This window comes from Heterocephalus glaber, unplaced genomic scaffold (genome assembly GCF_053883595.1).
Source record: "Heterocephalus glaber isolate CG9 unplaced genomic scaffold, H.glaber_assembly_v1.0 deba00001442, whole genome shotgun sequence".
Lineage (NCBI taxonomy): Eukaryota > Metazoa > Chordata > Mammalia > Rodentia > Bathyergidae > Heterocephalus > Heterocephalus glaber.
Window position 1 is genome coordinate 53,587,037 of NW_028258296.1, and position 20,668 is coordinate 53,607,704.

The 20,668-nt window shown below is 42.0% G+C and overlaps 2 long non-coding RNA genes across 5 annotated transcripts in view; one reads left to right on the forward strand and one right to left on the reverse strand.

Annotated features, from left to right (window-relative positions):
* The first annotated feature begins 7,639 nt into the window (after nt 1–7,639).
* The window catches only part of LOC106010137 (uncharacterized), a 28,936-nt gene continuing 15,907 nt past the window's right edge, over nt 7,640–20,668 (forward strand). The window contains exons 1-2 of the long non-coding RNA XR_001184066.3: nt 7,640–8,321; nt 9,960–10,020. This is a non-coding gene — a long non-coding RNA (uncharacterized LOC106010137). The remainder of the gene's footprint in view (nt 8,322–9,959; nt 10,021–20,668) is intronic.
* The window catches only part of LOC147827749 (uncharacterized), a 54,161-nt gene continuing 45,756 nt past the window's right edge, over nt 12,264–20,668 (reverse strand). For 2 of the 4 annotated variants that reach the window (XR_015452076.1, XR_015452075.1), the window contains 2 exons: nt 18,615–18,689; nt 12,264–18,430 (listed from right to left, as the gene is read on the reverse strand). This is a non-coding gene — a long non-coding RNA (uncharacterized LOC147827749). The remainder of the gene's footprint in view (nt 18,431–18,614; nt 18,690–20,668) is intronic. The other 2 variants (XR_015452078.1, XR_015452077.1) reach the window with 2 other exon arrangements.

A 20,668-nucleotide genomic window follows, 5' to 3' on the forward strand; every position in this document is an offset into this window, starting at 1 on the left:
AAAAAGAGAACTATAGGCCAATCTCACTAATGAACATAGATGCAAAAATCATTAATAAAATAATGGCAAACAGAATGCAGAAGATCATCAAGAAGATCATACACCCTGATCAAGTGGGATTTATCCCAGGGATGCAGGGATGGTTCAATATATGCAAATCAATCAATACACTATATCAATAGAGCCAAGGACAAAAACCATATGATTATCTCCATAGATGCAGAAAAAGCATTTGACAAAATCCAACATGCATCTATGATAAATACCCTACAAAAAATTGGAATAGATGGCCTCTACCTCAAACTGATAGAAGCCATCTATGAAAAACCAACAGCCATTATCATACTAAATGGTCAAAACCTGAAATCCTTCACACTCAAATCAGGAAAAAGACAAGGATGTCCACGATCACCACTCTTGTTCAATATAGTTCTGGAAACATTAGCCACAGCAATTAGACAAGAGAAAGAAATAAAAGGAATAAAGATAGGTAATGAAGAAGTCAAATTGTCATTATTTGCAGATGACATGATACTCTATATAGAAGACCCCAAGAACTCCACCAAAAGTCTTCTAGACTTAATAACCAAATTCAGTCAAGTAGCTGGTTACAAGGTCAACACACAAAAATCAATAGCTTTCCTCTACACCAATGACAGAATCACTGAGAGAGAATAGGACAAATAATTCCTTTCACAATAGCATCCAAAAAACTGAAATACCTAGGAATCATCCTAACGAAAGAAATCAAAGACCTCTTCTCTGAAAACTATGGCACTCTGAAAAGAGATATTGAAGATGTTATCAGAAAATGGACAGACATCCCCTGCTCCTGGGTAGGAAGGATTAATATAGTGAAAATGACCATATTTCCAAAACTGTTGTATAGATTTAATGCAATTCCAATTGAGATCCCAGCAGCATACTTCATAGACCTCGAGAAAACAATCCAAAAATTCATTCGGAGCAAGAAGAGACCCAGAATAGCAAAAGCAATTCTAGGTAACAGAGACATGGCAGGGGGTATCAAAATTCCCCACTTGAAACTATTCTACAAAGCTATTGTGATAAAAACAGCATGTTACTGGCAAAGAAACAGACCTGAGGACCAGTGGAACAAATTATGCAGAAACAACGCCAGACACACTCAGCCATCTCATCTTCGACGGAGGAGCCAAACACTCTCACCAGAGGAAAGATAGCCTCTTTAATAAATGGTGCTGGAAAAATTGGGCTTCAACTTGCCAAAGATTAAAACTAGACCTGTATCTCTCACCATGCACTAAACAAAAATCAAAATGGATTAAAGATCTAAATATTAAAATAGAAACTCTGAACCAGTTGGAACAGAGGTTAGGTAGAACCCTTGAAGACATCGGTGTAGGAAAAGATTTTATGAACAAAACCTCAGTTGCCCGTGAACTAGCACAAGCAATCAACAAATGGGATCTCTTCTTATTAAAAAGCTTCTGCACAGCAAGAGAAACCACCAGCAGTGTGAAGAGGCAATCCACAATGTTGGAAAAATCTTCACCTGCTCTTCCTCAGACAAAGGTCTACTATCTCGAATCTATAAAGAACTTAAAAAGATCAGACCTCCCAAATTTAAAGACCCAATCCAAAAATGGGCATCTGAAATGAACAGACATTTCTCACACAAAGAAGTAGAAATAGCAAATAAATACATGAAGAAATGTTCAACATCACTGGTCATTCGAGGGATGCAAATGAAAACAATGCTGAGATTCCACTTCACTCCAGAAAGAATGGCTGCTATCATGAAATCAACCAATAAGAAATGCTGGCGGGGCTGTGGGGAAAGAGGAACCCTGCTCCACTGCTGGTGGGAGTGTAGACTGGTGCAAGCACTGTGGAAATCAGTATGGAAATACCTCAAAGAACTAGGACTGGAAGTCCCATTTGACCCCACTATTCCACTGCTGAGGATCTTCCCCAAAGAATTAAAAGAATCATACCACAGTGATATATATGCACCCATGTTCATAGCAGCGCAGTTTGTAATAGCTAAAACTTGGAAACAGCCCAAATGCCCATCAACTGGAGAATGGATAAAGAAAATGTGAGGGTTATTTATAAAATGGAGTACTACTCAGCCATAAAAAATGAGCAATTAGAGACATTTACAGCTAAGTGGATGCACATTGAGGCAATACTCTTAAGTGAAATACATAGGATACACATGTGTAAATACCGAATAGTTTCTCTGGTGTGAGAAACTGAAAGTGTAAATAAGGACTAAATGTATAATAGGTAATGTGAAATAGGAAGAAAAGGGGCAAAGGGGAAGGAAGTGGGAGGGCTAGAGGAAAGGATAGAAGGGAATGGGATTAATATGAGAAAATGGAAAAATAGGAACAAAATCTTTGTAAATAGGGAGGACTGGAGGGGTTGAAGGGAGGGCTGGGCAAGGGTGAAAAATAAGAACCAAGAGAGACTATGTAAAGGTGCAAATTTCCAATGATGAATGTCATTATATTGTATACCTAACATGTATCAATGATTAGAATGAATAATCGATAATGTAAAATAGGAAGAAAAGGTCCAAAGGGGTAGGGGTAGTGGGAGGGGCAGGGGAAAGGAAAGAAGGGGAAGGAAAAAATGCTGAGAAATGGAAAAGAATGGAAGTAAAGTCTTTGTAAATAGGGAAGGGTGGAGGGCGTGAAGGGAGGGCTAGGAATGGGGAATAAATAAGAACCAAGATGCATTATGTAAAGGTACAATTCCCAATGAGAAATGTAATTGTGTTGTATACCTACAATGTACCAATAAAAGAATTTAATACAAAAAAAAAAGAGAGAGAGAAGTCTGCTGTGATTCTGATGGGCTTTCCTTTGTACGTGATTTGTTTCTTTTCTCTAACTGATTGTAGAATTTTGTTCTTCTGTTGGGTTTCTGGTATTTTAACTATTATATGCCTATGTGTAGATTTTTTTTTATCATGGCTAGTTGGAGTCCTATATGCCTCAATTATCTCTATGTCAAGTTGTTTTCCCCTATTTGAGAAGTTTTCTGCCATTACTTCTGTGAACTTTTTTTTATGTCATCTGCACTCTCTCCTGTTTCTTCATTGACTCCGATCAGTCTGATGTTATTCTTCTTCATATCATCTAGCAGCTGCTGGATTGATTTCTCATGGTCCCTTACTATTTTTAAGAAATTTTTATTTTCCTGATCACTAATTGCAATCCTATCTTCTGTGTCTGAAATTATATCCTTGCATTGGGTCATTCTGCTGAATAAACTTTCAGTGGAGTTTTTAACCTTCTGGAAATCTGTTTGCATGTGTTTTATGGATTCCATTTGTTTCCCATGTTGGGATTCCTTCATATTCCTCAGCTCCTCTATTTTTTTATCTGTGTCCTCTCTAGATTTATTAATCATATCTTGTACTATGGGCACAATCTCTGGTGTTATCTGAGAAATTATTTCTGATTTCATTTTTTCCAGGTCCTCTTTCATTGCCAGTTCAGGGAGTCCAGGTGGTTGAATATCAGATTGTTCCATCTCATTTCCCTTTGGGGTTGCCTTAGGTGATCTGGAAGTCTGGTTTTGGGACTTATTTACATGTCTTCTCATTTCAACAGATGCGGCCTGCTGTGTCTTTGTTGGGGTGTCTTTTTGGTCACCCAGTGGTCTTGAATTCTCAGAAAGCCACCAAGCAGCCTTTACTCTGCTGCTCACCAGTACACCAATTCCTGGGTTTAGAGTGGTGGCCTTCTGGATTCCTGAGCTGACCTGTTGTCTGGGAGGGCTTCTGGCTGGGGCCTGTGCACACTTGGGATGGTATCTAGGTGTGCCTCTCTCTGGGGCCCCTATGTAGCTGCTGTCTGGGAGGACCTTAAGTTGGGGACTGTGTACTCCAGTTCCTGTTGTCTGCACATGCACTTATAAATGGTATAGGGCAAGACTCTGGGTATTGCTTGTGTGCCTGTACAGCTCTTCTCCAGGTGGATCCCTGGCTGTGACCAATTGTATGGTGGGCCTCTGGCTAAAGCCTGTGTGACTTTGCAGCCCCTTTCCAGATGGGCCTCTGACTTGGGCAGTTGTGCCTGAGCCTCTGGGATTGGGGTGGACACCAGCCAGGATCAGCCTGCAGCCATGCCAATATGGGCCACACAACTGCTTCCAGGGATCTGCACACACTCACTGATGGAATGGTAGGCCTCTGACACATCTTGATTTCTAAATACAGATAGCTCCAGTCTTCATGCTACTATTGTTTTGGGTTGCACTGGCCACTCAGCACCTCCTTACAGACTTATCCACTTCCTTGCCTTGAGTGATACCATTGGCTCCTAGATCTTAAATCTTTTAACATCACATCTCAGTCTCATCCTTGGTCTAATCTACTTCTTCATGTCTTGATTATAGGAAGTTTTACCCTTGACCATCCTCTTTTCACTGTGCAAATCTATGTGGATTGATCCTAGCATTTCTCTACTGAATATAATCATCTCCCATATACTGATGGCCACACAACACAGATGGTGATGTTCACCACAGTTTACATTTGCACCTTTATATTTCCAAGGGCCTGCAGTTTTCTGAGGCCATAAAGCAAATTCTGCCAAAGAAATGGGGACAGACATAATGTGTCATTCCCAGGATAAAGATACAAAAGGGCCATATGTGATTCTTTAGTCTCTCTCTTCTTTTGCCTAAATGACTCCTGTTTTAGATGCAGAAGTCACAAGATGTGGCAGACTTCTCAGCTCAGAGCCCTATGTGATGATGTAGACCACAAACCCTCAGCAATAGATACTTTACACGGTGTCTGAGTGAGAAATAAACTTCCTTTTTGGGCTTAAGCCACTGATATTTTGGGACTATTTGATAGTGCATCTTATGTAACTTGTCCTGACTTCCAAGTCTAGTACTTAGCCTAATATCAACCTATATTGGCTAATAAATTATTTTTAACAAATCAAATCAGTATTTTAGCCCCAATTGCTTCCCAGAGTTTTGTATGAACATACATCATCGATGTCAGAAGGTCTTTTTTACCCTTACCTTCATCTTTTCTCTGCCTTTCCATAGCACCTTGTTTGTATTTTCACCACCATGGCAGTGGATTCATTATAGTGCATAAATGTGAAGGTGAATCACTCTATCTAATGGGCAAAGAGGGCCCCAAAGGGCCCACTTTGATCTCCTTGGGATAAGTTTCATTTGGAGATTATTTGAGTCTCAAGTTTTGTCCATTTCTTCCCCAGAAATCTGTCTTAATCACTTTCTCATCACTGGAACAAAATACCCTACATCCACAACTTGAAAGAGGAGAGATTTATTTTGGCTCATGTTTCACAAGTATCAGTCCTTGCATGGTTGGTCAGCTCTGGGTGGAAGTAATATGGCAGAAGAGTCTAGTAGAGAAAACTTGCTCACCTCATGGGAGCCAGGAAGCAGAGAATAAAGGGAAAAGCCAGGGAGGGACATGGACTCTTCCAGGCCATACCCCAGTGACCTGTCTCTCTGACCACACCCTGCCCCCCAACAGCAAGCCAGCCATACCACCCCTATAATCCAATCACCTTCAAAACACAGGAGCCTTTGGGGGCCTTTGTAGATATAAACCACAACAGACTCAGAACAATCCAAATGGGGAATACTCAGTAAAAAATTTTTCTTTTCTTTTCTTGTCTTTTCTTTTCTTTTCTTTTCCTTTCCTTTCCTTTCTTTTCCTTCTTTTTCTCTTTCTCTCTCACTTTTCATTCCCCCCCTTTCTTTTCTCTCCCTCTTTCTATCCATTCCTTGCTCTCTGTGTCAGAATCCCTGGGTTCAAATCCCAAGCTCTACCATTTACTAGCTGTGTGACCCTAGAAAATTTAATTAACTTCTCTAATTCTTATTTTGCTCATTGGGAAAATAGGAAGAGTCATGTTCCTCATAGAGATTTTTAACACACTGAACTACTGCAAAGATTAAATAACATAACCATGAAATACTTAGAACAACTCCTGATGCAAAGTAAGCATTCAAACAAATATTTACCAGTATTATTATTTTCTTTGATATGTTCAACAAAAAGTTAAATAGTAATCAACATTTAATAACATTTCACAATCCTGGAACCTAATTTAGACTGACTAGCTTTTTGGATTTGGGCTTACCCTCCATTCACTTGCCAAAAGCCCTCTGTCTGGAGAGCTGCACCAACATTTCATACCAGAGTTTTAGTCATTTGACTTAAGGCTTGTTCCCCCTTAAAACACAAATACCACATAAAGTCTTATCAATCATTTATAATGCCCTTATTGAAGTAGGCTCAGACAACCCCAGCTGGAAATAATAATACCTCATATTTGTATAGCTCTTTACAATTGACAAAGCACTCCCACATACTCTCATTCTTGTGATCCTCAGAACTCTGTGTGGGTGAGGAGGAGCAGGGATGACTATGATTATTTCCATTTTAGAGAAGAAAACTCAGAATCACAAAATTTAGGAGCCAGGTGCCCATGCATGGCATGCCAAGAAGCTGGGACTCATATCAAATTTTGAGACCCTAGACACAAGCTCTTTCTGTGCTTATAAAACTTCTGAACCTCTAGTTGCAATATAGCATTTAGAGGCAAGATTGACTGAGTTTATTCTGGCTTCATCATTTGCTGATTAATTTTGGAAATGGCTTTTAACCTCTGTGTACTTTAATTTTAGCACTTATAAAACAAGGCTGATAGTAGTTGCTGATCAGTCCTTGGGAGATCAAATGAGATTATTTATTTACAGTATATAGTTAAAGATTATTATCCCTCAGCACTGACATGTTGTGTAATTATAACCTGTGATAGCAAAGAAACCTGAGGTAGCACCTTTTGTGCAAGAAGTTTTAAAGTGAGAATCCCAGGGCATTGAACAGTCACCAGAAGGAAATCCTTAGTGACTACATGGTGGTGGAACTGAAGATAGACTTTAAAATAGTGTAAGGAAAGGAAAAAATATGAGAAAAGGAAAAAATGGAAACAGAGTCTTTGTAAATAGGAAAGGGTGGAGGTGGTGAAGGGAGAACAAGGAATAAGGAAAAAATAAGAACCAAGATACATCATATACAAACAAATACCCAATGATAAATGTAAACGCATACCTAAAATGTACCAATGAAAGAATTTAAGAAAAAAAAAAAAAGGTGTCTAGGGCTGGTCCTGCAGGGAGGGGTGGGTAGGATAGGCTTGGAATTCTTCTTCCAGGCTATTACATTTAGCAAGAGGCCTGATATCTGGCTGGCTGATTATTGCCTAACAGGTTATATTAATCAGTTCTTTTCATTGATACAGAATCAATTCTCTCTCTCTCTCTCTCTCTCTCTCTCTCTCTCTCTCTCTCTCTCTCTCTCTCCCCAAGACTTACTGAGTTCATGCCCAGCCCCATATAGATAGATAGATAGATAGATAGATAGATAGATAGATAGATAGACAGATACACACATATATATGGAGAGATAGAGAGAGCTCTACAGAAGCTGAGATCTGTAGTAAACAAGCTAGAGATCCAGGAGTCCAAGTCTGAAGGTCACAGGAACAAGACCTAAGAAGACCTAGTTAGAGTTTGAGAGCAGGAAAAGTCTGATGTCCCAGCTCCAATCAGGCAGGAGGAATTTCCCCTTACTGGAAGAATTCAGCCTGTTTTGTTGTATTCTGACCTTCAACTGATTGGATAAGGGCCACCCACATTAGGGAGGGCAGTCAACTCAGTCTACTGACTCAGGGATTCAGGTGGTATTTTACTCAATATTTAACACACAGTAGTGGGAGAAGATACAGAGAACTATTAACTGAATTGCTAATTTCATCTGTGCCACACAATGTTCTCTTGTCTTGAATGAAGAAACACAGAAATTGGCATTTCCTGGCTGCAGACGTAGCTCCGTGGTAGAGAACTTGCCTAGCATATGAAAAGTTCTGAGCGCCATCCCCAGCACTACAAAACACCAAATGTTATTGCCCACCTTGAACACAGGAGACACAACTTAGCAAGTGTTATGGTTTGGGTCTAGATGCCCCCCTATCCCCAAAGCCTCGTGCAGTCACAGGCAGGGCTTTTTCAGAGGTGGCCAGATCTAGAGTGTGGGATCCTGGGATTAAGGGTGTGTGGTTACTAAATCGGTTCACTGATTGGCTTGACACTGCCCTAATCCTGGTAGCCTAGACAGAGTATAAAAGGAGCAGAAAGAAGCTGCAGAGGTCCCTTGCTTGCTTTATTATCTTCTGCCTGCCATAAACTGTTTCTCCTCCACAATACTTATCTGTCATGAAACCCTGTCTTGGAGCCAGCTCATTATGGACTTGAAACCTCTACAAACTGTGAGCAAAATAAACATTTTCTCCCTCAACTATGGGTGTCAGGTATTTTGTCTCAGCAGTGAGAAAAGTAACTAAGACAGCAAGTCACAACTGGTCAGATTATTTATAAATTCATTGGCCTGTAAAGATATAGAGGACCTAGGAAATGAAATGGACTCCTCCCCACATTTCATGGCCAAGGCAATCAAGACCCAGAAAATTATGGTAACTTACATGGGGTGAAAAGAGCAGAGACTAGAACCCTTAATCCCTGTCTGGGACCTTTTACAAATTACCATGTGCTGTGTTCTCTGCTCAGTCTGGAGGAAAATAATTCAGTCATTCAACAAACATTTATGTATATCTCTGAAATATCTACTGTGGAAATCATGAGTATTTACAATCTAGTTCAGTTTCAGCAGCATTTAAATCAGCATTAAATTGGGTAGGATAATGAGTATGAAGCCATCAGTGAAATGCATAAGGCATGTGGGAAAAATGAAGTGCTCCGTTAATTAAGAAATTAATGATTAACAAATATTTTGTCGAGCTCCTAATTGTGTGAGACATTTTATTTGGTTCCTGAGAAACATGATGTCTTCCCTTAAAGATCTTTATTTAGATGTAAATACAGATGTAAACAAATAATTGAAACACACTGTGTTTTACTCTGTATAAGAAGAGTATTTATAAAGACTGTGTAAGTACAGATGACTCTAGGAACTAAGGAGATTATTTCTAAGTCTGTTTTGGGAAGTGAAATTCACACAAGTGACACTGGAACTGGATCCAAAGTATAAATAGGAGTGTGGTAGTGAGCAGTGGAAGAAGCCACTTCCAGGAAGAAAAAAGACAAGGATTTGCAAGGACCTATACAAAAAAGCATGGTTGTTAATTAGGGAACTATAAGATCATTACGTATAGCTGCAGTCTGGGGTGTGAACTAGATTGTGTCAGACAAAGTTGGGAAAAGTAGGTAAGCCCCAGATCATAGGAGTCTTGGTTACTCAGTTTTGGAGTTTGGATTCTAATGTACATAAAATGAGAACCTTACATTTTGTGTAGAGAATTAACCAGGGAGGGTTTGAATTTTTCTCCTTTATAGTTAAGGGGATTTCCTACTATTTCCACAAGGCACACAGATTCCTAGGTCTAGAAGAGGAAGCAGGTTATTTCAAAAGAAAGGGGAACCACATGGTGTCCGTGTGGAGTGGGGGACGCTCAGGTCTGGAATGGGAACAGGAAGCCAAGTTAGGAAGTTGCTGCAGGCCCTCAGAAGCACATTTTTCAGCAAATGGATCAAAATGGAAGATGATGGGGCAATGTGAAGGGAAGTGAACGGATCTGAGAGAATGTGAAAGAGAGAAACTGGGAGTTAGGTCTGAGGGGGTGTCAGATGGCAGGAGATGAAGGGGTCCAGCACAACTCCCAGGGGTGCTGGCCCAGAGCTTAAGACAAGTGTCCAACAGCTACCTGTTGAAAATTCTTTATTCTTAGCCAGACTGAGAATGCTCTGAGGACAAAGAGCCCTGTACTGTGGGGTCTCTAACCATACAATGGTACCTCGGTTCATGAACTTAATCTTTCCATGCTTCTGATCACAGAATTCATTCCACAATTAAGTTTGTTAACTAAGGCACTGCTGTATTTTGTCCATAGGCTTTGATCTCTCTGGCTCTGTCTGCTGGTCAGTGTGAAGGCCGAGGAGTATTGGAGTCTGGTAAGTTCTGGTTAGAGTTATCAGGTGAAATATAGGACAACCAATTAAATTTGGAATTCTCAGTAAAAAATAAATTGATACTTTTAAATATAAGTATGTCCTGTGCAATATTTGGGATATGTTTGCAGGAAAAAAGCCATTGTTTATATAAAACTTAAATTTAATTGGGGACCCTGTATTTTAATTTGGTAAATCTGGTAACCCTAGTTTTGAGGTGTGTGTGTGCATACATGCACACGTGTGTGGGTCTCTGTGTGTACAAGTATGTAGATAGAAGGAATAGAGTTGTGCAGAAGTAATGGGATATACAAAAGATTAAAATGAAGAGCTTAAGAGCCTTCATTCTCACAGAGGATACAGGCAAGGTACAAGAAACAAAAAACTGAGTCACATAAAGGAGATTGGGGAACAGAGTGACTTGCAAAACTGATTCCCTCAGTGGAATGTACGCTGGTTTCCTCTTCTAAAGCAAATAGTTGGCACCTGCCAGAGAGACTACCCTGCTCTGACCTACTTGAGCAGGAGGGAGAAGACACTGCTTAGCACATGGATTTTGTGACCAGATGGTCTGGGAGCAGTGTGGCTTTTGGCAAATCTCATACTTTTTTTTTTTTTGTACTGGGGATCGAACTCGGAACCTTGTGCTTGAGAGGCAGGCCGTGGAACTATTGAGCTAAATCCCCAGCCCCATACTTTTAATCTGTTTCTTCCATGTAAAATGAAATTAGTAAAACCTGTCTCAGAGCATCCATTCAAAGTTAAAAGTATGTGCATAAATGTCTTGAGCCTATCGAACAAGATTATTATTTTCATATAATAATAGTACCTTACTTTCAGAATCCACTTTTGTGTTTTCATGGCCACTTTGTAAAAAAAATTATATCTTCACAATTACTATATGACATGTATTGAACAAATTTAACTGTTTTCATAACACAGATTTTTTAAAAAGAACATTAACCAGCTTGGCTAAAGTCACAGGAAGGGTGATTACTTAGAACCTGAAGTGGGATTTTTAAACTGATAAATGTTAGAACTGGAAATGGGTGTTTTCAAATTCTTGATGCTTAGAAATGTGAGGATCCTGCTGACATTTAATGTCTGAGGCCTAAGATGCTCCATGTACTGTATATAACGAGCAAGACAGTACTGGCCTCAGCCCTCAGTAGCTCCCCACTGAAAAACACGAATTTTCCTGCCCTATGTCTCCCAGTTGAAGAAACTGAGACCTAGAGATTAAATGACAGATTGTCCATCGCTTTTCACATAAGAAACAACGGTCAAAACCTGTTTGTTGATGGAGAGATTTAAGAAGGGAAATAGAGTACATTAAGGGAACTTTGATTCCTGTACCTAGTGAAAACTACAGAAGTGGGATTTGAACTGAAGTCCCTGGGATTCCACGGCCACTACCCCGATCTCTGGAAGAAACTGAGAACCGTTCTTAGTGGGATTGGCACCCCAAGTCCCCAGGCCTGTTTAACTCCTAGATCAGGCATGGGGCAGAAAGGTGTGAAATCCCTTTGGGCTGTGGGGTGTTCGCCCAAACTTCCCTTTATAGCTTTCATTCCTCCCAAAGTAGCTGCAAAGAGGACGTGAGGTGAATATTAAAAGCCCCAGGCTGGAGGACTTGTTTCCCTCCATCCCAGTCCAGAGCTGGGAACTTCAAAGCGAAAGGAAGCACGTGCGGGCGGGGGAGGAGGTGTAAATTTCCCGGCCCCTCAGAGCTGCGAACACGTCTGGATCCCGGCCCCTGCTCCCTCCAGGTGTCCGCGGCTCTGCCCCTCCCGCTCCTGGCTTTCATGTGGATCAAGGCCGGGAAGATGACAAGCCTCCTGACTGATAGATACACGGAGACTTCGCTGGTGATTTATTGGCTTTCTGCACCTGACGGGAACCACTAGGTCTATCTAAGGAAGGAAATATATGGGCTTTCCTGACTCCAAGTGGCGGCCCCGGGGCGAGCACGTGATGTCAAGCTGGGCCAGGGAAAGCGGAGCTCTGCACCGGCCTGTGTTTTGTAAGCTGGTCTAGGTCATAAAAGTGTCAACAGGCGATATATTTCTTGCGGGGGATCCTCTATGGGCTCTGGCCAGCTCCTTCTCTACCATAGCTGGCAGCCAAGTTGTTGGAGGCCGATGTAGGTGGTGTCCTGAGGTCCCCACCCATTGCCCCACAGGGAGAGGGGCTGGCACCGCTCCTAACTTTCGCCTGGCAGTCTGTCACGTGACAGACCCTTCTTGGGCACAGGGCGGGGCTGCAGCTACTTGCTCAGAGCCTGGACAAGCTGATTCCTATCAGGCAATTGAGTAAGCTGGACCTACCATTACTCACTAGAGGAAGGATTGTGAGCAAGTTATTCATCCCTCTGCGTCTGCTTTTTCATCTCTAAAATGGAAACGATAATAAAACGGAAAGTAATAAAATGGAAAGGATAGTGATCCACACTGGGTATGGTGGCAGTGATGGTGGATTTAGGGAGTGAAGTTCTACCCCTACTCTGGAGGATGAACTTACTAGGAAAGAGGACAGGATGACCCCAGAAAAGGAGAAGGGAAATGGCAGAGATGGGGCTGGCAGCCTGTGCTCAGCATTTTCCTTCTTATTCTGAGAAGTGGCAAGACCCTCAGAGGCCTCCTGTACAAGCTTGCTCTGTTTATCCAAGGGAAAGGAGTGACTGTGACATGGAACAATGGGATCTTTGACCCAGAGAGACAGTAGAAATAAGACCAGGCCAAGGATTGAAAGACACATTTGCACAGGCACAGCTTCACTGGGAAGAGGGATTTCAGATGAAATGTTGAGGCTTTGGCTGAAAGGAGTCAACAATTAATTGAGAGAGTGACCATGCCGGTGCCCCCAAAACAAACAGAGAGGCAGGGTTTTATTGATTTGCTGGGGTGGATTAAAGTCTGATAATTTCCACTGGCTAAGGGCATGGTTTCAAAAGAAGTTTCTTCTTATGATGCACTTCGACAGCTGGGTAGTAGTCACTCTCAACTCTTCCAGAGATTGTTGAAGTTTTGTGCATCTGATGACATCAACCTGTGCAAAACATCTTGACCTTGTATTTTGTGGCTTCCAGATAGGAAGTTTTTCTCAGGAATTGCTGAGTTTCTCTTAACAGCTGGAGTCATCATTTTGTGTAAACATTCATCTGGCCTTGATGGGGCTGAAGGACTTTCAGAATTTGAGCTGCTGAGAAAGCACAAGAGTGGAGAAGAAACACATGCCAATTCCAACAGGCAATAGGTCAAGTTAATCCTGTATCATAGCCTTCAATGAAACACTTTTTAGATGACCAACATGTATACGTGGAAAGCAGAGTAGAATCAGACTAGAGGTTAAGATAACAATGGCAATAGGAACAACATGAAGACAAAGATGCCAGATTTTTGTCCCCTTTTAGTCATCTCAGATATCTGCAGGCTCAAGTGAAGTAGCGTTTTAGAAAATTAGCCTTCAAGTTTCTGTAAAGTAACCCAGGCAGACATCATAATCTACATGTCAGAGGTGTTATCTTAGAGCAAAGCTACTGAGAAGCTAATAATGTATATAGCCCAGCGGTGACTTCAAAATTAATTGACTGAGAGCAAATGGAGCTAGAAAGGCTTATTTAGATTTTTTTCTTGGTAATAATTTCTCCTTGTAGGCAAACATTCTGTTTCTCTATTTTAGCAAGGGCTCACGACAAGTTGGTTGAATCATGTCATGCTACACAGGGTAATAGTTTATTGAGCCCAAGTTTCTTTGTTATCCCAGCTTTCTGTCCCATTGGCATGGTCCCTACCCGCAAATGATCCAACTTCCCTACACAGTCTTTCTCCTTAGTGCATATATTTCTGGGCCACACCATCAAAACCCAGTCACATACTGTATATAGTCTTGTTCTCTAATTGCCACCCCCCAACTTGGCAAAATATTAAACTAGTATATGTGGCAGGGTTTCTGTGCAGGTGAAGATGATATTTACTTTCTTTTCTGTCTAAAAGTAGAGTTTCCAGATCACTCTAAAAGGATTTATATTTTTCCTCACGGGGAAAAAAGGTCATTTAATAATTCTTCTGGGTTAAGCCAACATGGAAGTCCACCATATCCTGACCTAGTGTGATATGAGAGCCTTCTGCTACTGGAGCAAGGCTGCAAGTCCCTAAGGCCACTGGGATGCCACTCCAATACTGGAGCAGGGAGTGTACTAATTTGTGTCAGGAGCCCAAGAGCTTCTGGCAAAGAAGATGCTAATGCTGCCAGCCCACCAAGATTTGAAAATTGACCTGAGTGCGTCCATTGGGGCACAAGACAGTTACACCACAGAAATACAGTTAACATGAGAAGGGAAGCCTGGGCGCATCACCCCATCTTAATACAAAAACCAAAGAATTAAGAGGGTGTCTGGAGTTAACACACCATGATGTGGCTGATGCTATTCTCTGCTTCTCCAGAACCATTTGCTTTGACACAAATTAGGGGAAGATGCTGAGCATGAGAATATGAACTAAATTCCTAAAGCCGGTGCACACACATGGAATAGTGCCACCAGGGGTGTTCCTCCAGCCAAATCCAAGTACTGGACTAGTTTCTAAGCTACACAGAATTGGTATTTAAAAGCATCATCAAGCATCAAGATGCAAGGCAGAGGCCACCCAGTCAGATCCTAAGACTGGTATCTTTCAACTTTAAGTCTTCAGCATTCTCAGACAACCCCATGTGAAGATCCGGACAAACAAGAAGACATGGATAGGCAAGGAAGGCCTCAAAAAATAAGAGGTTAAACTACACTCATACTCCTAGTTGATGAAAAAGAGTTTAGGACTCAGATGAATCTCACTGCTTTTATCATCCATTTTCCTGTCTTCATTTAGAGCACAGGCTTAGTAGTGAGCCCACAATACTCAAGAAATATTTGTTGATTATTCTTTCCTAGAACTCCATTCGTCATATGTCATTTGGAAAACAGCTAACTTATAGTTTGTACACAACAATTTTTAATTTTCTGAATCTAGAATATTTTCCACTCTTGTCCTTCATCTTCCTTCTTCATCTCTTGCCCTGTTCTTGGCAAAAATTTTTTCATGGGTAAATGTTCTACTGGGTGACATCATGTAGGTTCTGAATGAGAAGGAGTGGCCAAAGCAGGTAAGAACACACACAAAGCAATGACAGCAAAAGCTACAAGAAGAAGCCATTATTCACAAGATCAGCGCATGCTCCCTTCACGCAGGTAGGTGGCAGATCTGCTATCCTCCCTTGCAGCTGACCTCACTACACACAGTCCCACAAGAAGGGTAGTGCTGCCTCCTGGACCACTCTGCACATATGAGAAGTGATTCTCTGGTCAGCCTAGTCCCTCACTGGACTCAGGGCTTGGAGAACACAACACAGTATAGATTTCAGACCCCACTGGTTCCCTCAGCTCCAGGGAGCCCTTGTACAGGGGTCAGCATGCATAGCCAGTGGGAAGTGCAGGCCTCAAATTGTTCTTCTGTGATCTGCCTCCCCCATCTCTGGTCTGCTTTGGGGCTCATTATAGACACCCGAAGTCCAGAGCTACAGGGTCCCCAGCTCTGCTGTTCATGATCTGTGTGATTTGAAGCTGATAAGTTAATCTTCTCGAGTTACATTACTCTTTTATAAAATAAGGATAAGGCTACTTTTATCATAGAGCTTTTGTGGAGGTGAAGAAATTCTCACTGAGGGCTAATCTGGGTATTCTAGCTTTTCCCTTCATGTATCTCATGACAATCCCTTTTACAAGATTGAATATTAGAAGCTGACTCTAAATCTTTGATCTGGAAGGGCTTTTAGAAGTTATTTGAATCACCCTGGACCTTGCAGTGTAAGGGATGGCTGGAAAAGAGCTACCAGGCTGGGTCAACTGCAAATCATTTTAGCAGGTGCCCAATATGAGCACTGGAGTCTACTACCTTGGATCATTCTATCACAAACTCATCACTACTTCTACCTCCCCTCCACACAGCCAGTGACCTCAAGTAAAGTCTCAACATTGCACATTAGGGTGTTAATAAATGGGCCTTTGGTGAAGGCTCTTACGCTGGGCTGAGCTTAACTGAAGCAGTGATGATTACCACTGTCCTGTCATTTCATTGTAGACCCCACTGTCAACTGGGAAACTCCCAGCTCTAAGCATGATTTGAGGGCACCAGAATCTGGGGAAGCCAGCCTGGGAGCATCTTTATGAGCCCAGCTGCAAAGCGTCACAGAACCAGCTCACCAGCCCAAATTTCCAGAAACACCAAGCTTCCACTCCCTGCAGCAGCAAGGTTGTAGAATAGAATGTTTGGGACAAAAGCTTTCCATTGGGGCAGAAGCGGGTTAGGAGAACTGAGGATGACACGACCTTGTACAAGGAACTTAATGTCTCTGAGATTCACTTAGCCTCCTAAAAGTTACCTACGGAAAGTTCTTAAAACACTCCAGAAGCATCTCTGTTTTTTACCCATAAAACTGGGTACATGTTGCTTCATTTTCATCCAGGAGATTAAAAATATTGCAATTTTATTGCAAAAATATTGCAATAAAAATTTTGCAAAACACATTTAGTCTGTCCATCCTTTAAAGGTCCGTATCTGTGTTAAAGAAGCAAACAATAAATACTTTTAAATCTTGTAATAAATGAATGACCTGCTTTCATTTGTTCTACAGATGGCTTTCTAAAGTCAGTGCAAACCTCCCCTGACTCTGACTGTTGCCGAAAGATAGTAACAAAGAACATTACAATTCTTAATTCAGATCAGGCCCAGGAAGATCGAGATCCTGAGTTGTCTCCTGGTTTCAAAAGTACACAGTGAAGCTAAAGCTTCAGGACTTTTCTTTGTTGGTTGGTTTAATGCTGTGTTAAAGCTAAGGCCTTGCAAATGCTAGGCAAGTGCTCTACCAGTGAGCTACCTTGGCCCTCAGTCTTCAAAACATTGATCCTTCTTTGCTTTTTCATAGCCAACTGCTATTTTAGACGTTTTCCACCAGGGGGCAGGAATCACAAGTATTAAAAATACTCAAAACAAAACAAAACAAAACAAAACTTTCTAATGAGGCCAGTCTGTGGTTTTAATTTTGGGGAGGAAACCAGGAAATTTGAATATACTTCCTATTTGGCCATTGCTTCTCTACTTAGAAATGGGCAAATCTTTTATATCAGAGCAAAGTTATTCTGTAAAGGGCCAAATTGTAAATATTTTAGGATATGTAGGCCGTACAGTCTTTGTCTCAACTAGCCTTGTTGGTATAGTGTATAAGAGGCATAAAAAATACTAAAACAAATGAGTATAGCTATGTTCCAACAAAATTTTATTTACAAAAATAAATAGGACAAGTTTGATCCACTGACTATAGCTGGCAGACCTCTGCTTCTTACCATTTGTGCTTTTGATACTAATTTTTTCCTTAGGGTTGGAACTAGCTATAACTAAACATACACCCTAGTTCCTGGCCAACCCCAAGTAAGAGGTTTTGGTGTAGAAGGACAGAGAAGCTCACTATGAGACTAAGCCAATTAGATCTCCATAGTGAGGCCTGGAAATAGAGGAGACCAGCATAATATACGCCTCTAGCAAAATGCTTGGCCTATAAGTGGCATTTTACTTTCTGAATAAATAACTGATTCACTGATTTCTTGGAATGTGAGTTTACTTTTTAGTTGTTCCAGAGTACTTTGGGTCTCTAGGTCAATCGCCAGTCTTAATATCTCACCCACAATCAATTTTCTTTGCCAAAATCAGGAGTAACATTAACCAAAAAGTCCAAGTGGCTGTTCTCTGATCACGTCAACTATTACCTCAACTGACCAAAACTTCTGGGACAAATGTGACCCAAACAATACTGAATCTTCTAATGTTCCCCCAGAGATCTTTTCTGAATCAAGCCCTCCTGTCCTCCTCGGGCGTTAGCCGTGAGACATCAGTGATCCTAGGGCTAGGATGCTGACAATGTCTCAGGTGAAGGAAAGGTCAGCCCACATCTGAGCATTTGGAGCATCTTGCTCTAGTGGCCCCATTGGTCAGTCCTGTCAAAGCTGCATCTGATGACTGAGCCCAGCTTGGAACTGGGAAGAAAGGGCCTGAACAGGAAAAAGAGGTCATCTATGACTCCTCTGTCACCTTTGTCTGAAAGGAAAGTCTAGCTTGAAGGTTGGTTGGGCAGACCAATTTCCAGCTCTGCCACATATTTCCAACATTACTTATCTGCCATGACTTACCATCTGTGCTCGACATGTTCTACACACATGGGCATGATGTACACATTAAGACATGTTCCTTGCATCCGAAGATATTCCCAGATTACGGACATATTCCCCCAACCAAATTGAAGAATGAAGGAAGGCATTCAAGTTGACCTCAGCATCCACAGGTCTAGGGGAGGTTTGAGACATTTTCTTTCCTTTAAGCTTCCATCCCTGATTCAAAGGATGACAGTATTTATACACAGGGCCCAAGACATGCTCTAGGGAGAGTTTGCTATCTGTGTAGCGGGTGACTGTTGTCTCCCTAATCGACACTGGCTGATGTCCTGGCCTGTGTCTGCCTCTGTTCTTCCCTTTCCACATGGGGAAAGGCAGCAGGCTGTAGCTCACAGCTCACCTGGAATGCCTCCGGTTGCTGAAGGGCTCAGTGGAGACTCTGAGACAACCTGATGGATCATCTCATAAACAGAGCCTGCAGGAAGGAAAAGAAAATTATGCCAGCAGAATGCACTTATGAGAAATAGATACGTGCAGTGCAGGGAGAAATGCTTTGATATTAAAATTTTTTGTAACTTAAAAAGGCATGAAAAATGATACCGGCCGCTAACTAATCAACATTCCTTTGTGAATGCAGCTTCAGTTCCTAACCAAAAACACATCCCTGCTATTGTCTTGTCTGGATCCAGATGCAAACATGATTAATTAAGTTTCAGCCCTAGAGTAGGAGGGGGATGGTCAGGATAGATGGCTTTCTGAGTATCCTTTTTTATAGGCCTGGGGAGACTTTAAGGCTGGCTGCCTATTTTCCCTCATGGGACTTGGCTCACTTTCTGTGCACTGACAGCCATGGGGTGCAGGAGTGGCCTGGACCCAAACCCACAGAGTGAGGCTGAAAGAGGCTTTCTTTTTTTTTTTTTTTGTACCGGGGATTGAACTTGGGTCCTTGGGCTTGCACAGCAGGAGGCAAAACCACTGAGCTAAATCCCCGGCCCGAAAGACACTTAACAGACAGTAAAGAGGGGCTTTTGGTACTTCCCATTGCCACTGCCCTGCACAACCTGCAGAGTAGCAAAAGCACATTCCATTCAATGTCTTGTTGGGAGACCTGGGATCTGCTCTTCATATTGCAGTCTGGAACCTTGGGCAGGCTGGCTCAGTCTCTGTACTAGTAGTAAAATTAAGGTGTCAGTTACTTCCTTCTTGCTGAGACCCAATACCCAACACCTACAACTAAAGAAGAGGTTTATTTTAGCTCATGTTTTCAGTCCATTGTTGGCTGGCTCTCTGGCAGGGAGGCATGGCAGAAAGGTCTGGCAGAGGAAAGCCGCTCATGTTATGGCATCCAGGGAGCAGAGAGTGAATGGCAGAGCCAGGAAGGAAGATGTTCCCGTCTGAGGATCATGCTCCCATCGACCCACCTCTTCCAACCAGACCCTACCTCCCAACAGCAAGCCAGCTATAATGTCCCCACAATCCACACCTTCCAAACACATAAGGCTTTGGGGGCCATTTTAGATCTAAACCATAATACAAAGGTTGGATTAATGTTCTTTACTAAGTCACTTTCATTTCTAACTTTTTATTTTGGCATCTGCAGTTCCTCACACACAGCAGGCGTTTCTCCATTGATTGCAGGCAAGGTGATGATTATCAACATTGTATGAAGGAGCTTAGTGATGGTGGGGATTAGAAGTGTTCGAGGTGGGCATCTCTGATGCATGTGGCTGACCCTGTAAGGTCTGAACAGCATGGCATATGGGCCAGCAGACTTGCTTCTTGATCCCCGGGCCCAACACAGTGGGTGTCTTCCCTGCATGGTGAACAGGAATATATGCACAGGTGAAAGAGTTTTATAAGGCCAGCTGGACTCCAGGGCGTTGCCAGTGCCAGATGTAACACCAAGAGCCTCTTATCAGACTTTAATGGGGATTTAAACCAAAGCCAAGACTGGGGTTTAGTGAGCTATTTCACTGAGGGCTTTCTGCTTCCTAAAGCCTACTGTTATGGCATGTATCTAGATGTCCCCCAAAGCCTCATGTGCTCATAGGTGGGGCTTTTCACAGCTGGCTGGATCTAGGCTGTGTGATACTGGCATTAAGGGTGCATGGCACTAAATTAGTTCACTGATTGGAATTAGCATAGTTCTGGGTGGAACCACCCAAAAGGCTGGTAGCCTGGATGCCATAAAAGGGAAAGGGAGGCTGGCTGCTTGCTGCTCACCGCTTTCTACCTCCCAAGTCATGAGCTGTTTCTCCTTTGTGAAGTCTTTCTACTATGCCAGCCATACAGCCAGCCATCGATGGACTAAAACCTTTACAAACTGCAAGCTGAAATAAACCTTTCCTCTTTTAACTTTGAGTGTCAGGCATTTTGTTTCAGTGATGAGAAAAGTAACTAAGACTTCTACTGATTCCATTCTTTGTGTCAGCTGTGAATGGCCCATTTTTTGAG